The sequence below is a fragment of the Mus caroli genome, chromosome 4, assembly GCF_900094665.2.
Source record: "Mus caroli chromosome 4, CAROLI_EIJ_v1.1, whole genome shotgun sequence".
Classification (NCBI taxonomy): Eukaryota; Metazoa; Chordata; class Mammalia; order Rodentia; family Muridae; genus Mus; species Mus caroli.
In genome coordinates, this window is record NC_034573.1 from 13312389 (window position 1) to 13316514 (window position 4126).

A 4126-nucleotide genomic window follows, 5' to 3' on the forward strand; every position below is an offset into this window, starting at 1 on the left:
GAATTAGAAAGGGCAATCTGCAAATTCATCTGGAATAACAAAAAACTCTAGGATAGCAAAAATTCTTTTCAAGGATAAAAGAACCTCTGGTGGAATCACCATTCCTGACCTAAACTGTACTACAGAGCAATTGTGATAAAAACTGCATGGTACTGTAATAGAGACAGACAAGTAGACCAATGGGATAGAAGTGAAGACCCAGAAAAGAACCCACACACCTATGGTAACTTGATCTTTAACAAGGGAGCTATAACCATCCAGTGGAAAAAAGACAGCAATTTCAACAAATGGTGCTGGCACAACTGGCGCTTTTCATGTAGAAGAACGCGAATTGATCCATTCCTATCTCCTTGTACTAAGGTCAAATTTAAGTGGATTAAAGAACTCCACATAAAACCAGAGACACTGACACTTATAGAGGAGAAAGTAGGGAAAAGCCTCAAAGATATAGGTACAGGGGGAAAATTCCTGAATAGAACAGCAATGGCTTGTGCTGTAAGATCTAGAATCAACAAATGGGACCTCATAAAATTGCAAAGCTTCTGCAAGGCAAAAGACACCGTCAATAAGACAAAAAGACCACCACCAGATTGGGAGATGATTTTTACCAATCCTAAATCAGATAGGTGATTAATATCCAATATATATAAAGAACTTAAGAAGGTGGACTCCAGAAAATCAAATAACCCCATTAAAAAATGGGGCTCAGAGCTAAACAAAGAATTTTCACCTAAGGAATTTATGAAATACTTAAGCAAACAGATGCATCTGCCTGAGTGAGGTAACCCAATCACAAAAGAATACACATATATGTACTCACTGATAAGTGGATATTAGCCCAGTAACTTTGAACACCGACGATACAATTTGCAAAACATCTGAAACTCAAGAAGAAGGAAGACCCAAGTGTGGATACTTCATTTCTTCTTAAAATATGGAACAAAGTAGCCATGGAAGGAGTTACAGAGACAATGTTCGGAGCAGAGCCTGAAGGAAAGACCATTCAGAGGCTGCCCCACTTGCGGATCTAACCCATAAACAACCACCAAACCCAGACACTAGGCAGATGACAAGAACCTCCTTACAGGAGCCTGATATAACTGTCTCTTTTGAGGCTCTGCCAGTGGCTGGCAAATACAGAAGTGGATGCTCACAGTCATCCATTGGACAGAGCACAAGGTCCCCAATGAAGGAGACAGAATAAGTATCCAGGGAGCTGAAGGGGTCTGAAGACCCATAGGAGAAACATCAATATGTACTAACCAGTACCTACAGAACTCCTTGGAACTATACCACCAATCAATGAAAACACTTGGTGGAACTTATAGCTCTAACTATATATGTAGCAGAGGATGGCCTAATCGGTCATCAATTTGAGGAGAGGCCCTTGGTCCTGTGAAGGCTCTATTCCCCAGTATAGGGGAATGCCAGGATCAGGAATGGGAATAGGTAGGTTGGAGAGCAGGGTGAGGGGAGAGGGGCTAGGGGATTTTTGGAGGGAAAATTAGGAAAAGGGATAACATTTGAAATGTAAATAGAGATAATATTTTTAAAAAATTGTAGCAGAATCAGGTATAGGATGAGATGAAGGAGATGTACAGATGGTCATTAAGTTGAACAGAGGTATGTCACATTGAGGAATGGGAAATGGGAATGGGGGGTAGCAACCAGGAATTCCCATATGTAAGGAAACAAGAGACTCTCAGGATTCCATGGTGATGACATTAGCTGAAATACCCCACAAAGAGAAGGGAGAACATGTTGATACCATATCCAGGGGTTAGGCATGACCCCTGAGTTGAGGGATGGGACCACCCACCTATCTTCAAATTTTAATCCAAAATTGCTCCTGTCTAAAGTAAATACATTGACAAATAGTGGAGCAGAGACTGAAGCAAAGGCCATCCAGAGACTGACCCACCTGTTGATCCATCCCACATGAAGATATCAAACCCAGTACTATTGCTGATACTAAAATGTGCTTGCTGATAGGAGCCTGCTATAGCTGTCTCCTGAGAGACTCTGCTAGATCCTGACCAATACAGATGCTGATGCTTGCAGCCAACCATTGGACTGAGCACAAGAACCCCAGTGGAGGAATTAGGTGAAGGACTGAAGAGCTAATGGAATCTTATTTGGCATCAATGGGAGGTGAGCCCTGTGGACCTATGAAGGCTTGATGCCCCAGTATAGAGAAATGCTAGGGCAGGGAGGCAGGAGTGGGTGAATGGGTGGGGGATCTCCCTCAAAAAGACCAGGGTAAGGGGAGATGGGATACGTTTGCAGAGGAAACTGGGAAAGAGGAAATGCAAATAAATTAACCAATTAAAAAAAACCAAAAATTTATAAGTATCACATGATCAAAAACTTTCAGGAGCATTTCATAATTATGAATATAATGATTATATTTACCATACACTTATTTTTGTTACAAGTTTAGAAATGAAACTAATACATTTATGTCTAATACTAAATATTTCTATTGTTGTTAAAAAACAGTATTTGCACTATTTTTTAACAGTTCAAAAATGGCAAAGGAATTATTGGCTTTAACTGACCCAATTATATCCAGATTCATTTCTCTGATTTATATTATATAAGTCTTATTTTCCTTATATTTGTAAACACTCATATTTCTGTCTGTTAACCATACCTCTTTTCAATTATCTTCGTAATCTATCATATGATTTTATCTCTCTGGTGGCATTTAGTGTCATTTGTCTTTGTACTCTTTAGCTCATTTGTATTGATCCATAATTTCATGTTGAAAATAGTTAATGGATGCAGATTACCACATCTATCATTTTTATGTGATTCCTTGATATTTAACTTGGATTCTTATTCTTGTTAGACAAGAAATTTACTGACTAAGTGATCCCTTCATCCTATTAGAATTGTTTTTTAAAAATTATTGATAGGTTATTTTCGGTCTTTTTCATATTTTGGAATGTCTTCACAATCCAAGAAAATCACTGATTTTTTTTTTCTTAATGGGATATACAATTTAGCACACCAACAAGCATACCTCATAAAGTTTTATTTTGCTTTCCTTAACAAGTTCATCTGCTATTAAGTTCTAGTTTACTCCCGGCCCAGTTCTCTGGCTGAAATGGAGATCTTCATTTGTTCAAAGAGCCTATAGTATTGCCATAGGCTAATTTCCATTGTGAATAGAAGAGAACAAAGGGAAGGGCCATCAAATTTACAAATAATCTTCTTGGGATAGGTAGTGCATTTAGAAATACAGTCAATTTTATTTTACATTTTAAAATTATTTTAGGTCTTTGGAAAAATATTCTCTTTTTAACCTATTTTAGGAGTAGAATATCTTGATAATAACAATAAGGTGCCTAAAAATGAGCCAGGAATTATATCACATTTTGACTCATAAAGTACTTGAAATGTGTTTCTAAGGGACCTAATCAACTCTGTTAACTGAGCTCATTTTAACTGGTTCATATTTTTTCAATGCCCATACCAATTTGGTAGCATATGATACAATGTTTGAGTATATCTAAACAGTGATAATATTTTACATCACAATAAGCACTGCCAAACATACTGTGATCATTGCAAGTAGATAGAAAGGAATCCCTTTGAGTGGTTTTTTTTTGTTTGTTTGTTTGTTTGTTTTTATCATATTGAAACAACTCCTGGCTCATTTGTTTAGACCTCTTGTTTTCAAGTGAACTGTCATTTTTCAACTCCCACCAAAATAGCCAGGCATCCTTCCTAATTCATTCATCAGAAAACAAACAAACAAACAAACAAACAAACAAACAAAATCCCATAATTTTTACTATATAAAATCACAAAGAGCTTATCAGCAAAATACAAAACTTTCCTGGCACTGCTGGCAGGTGAGGAAAGTATAGTGACTGTAATGGTGCTTCCTTGCTTTTGATTTGCGACTTGTCTACAAATCTTCAAATCCCAGAAAACCATTTCAAACAAAATTCCACTTTGGCATTAAATAATTCACTGGCATAACTGACATCCTTCTTTCTTGTCATTTCCCCCTACTCCCTGTTTTTTCCTTCATTTATTGAAACATGTCATGTATAAATGCAAAATGCTTCAAGAAATCTTAAAGTTACTTTGTAACAGGAAACTGTCATACCTTTGA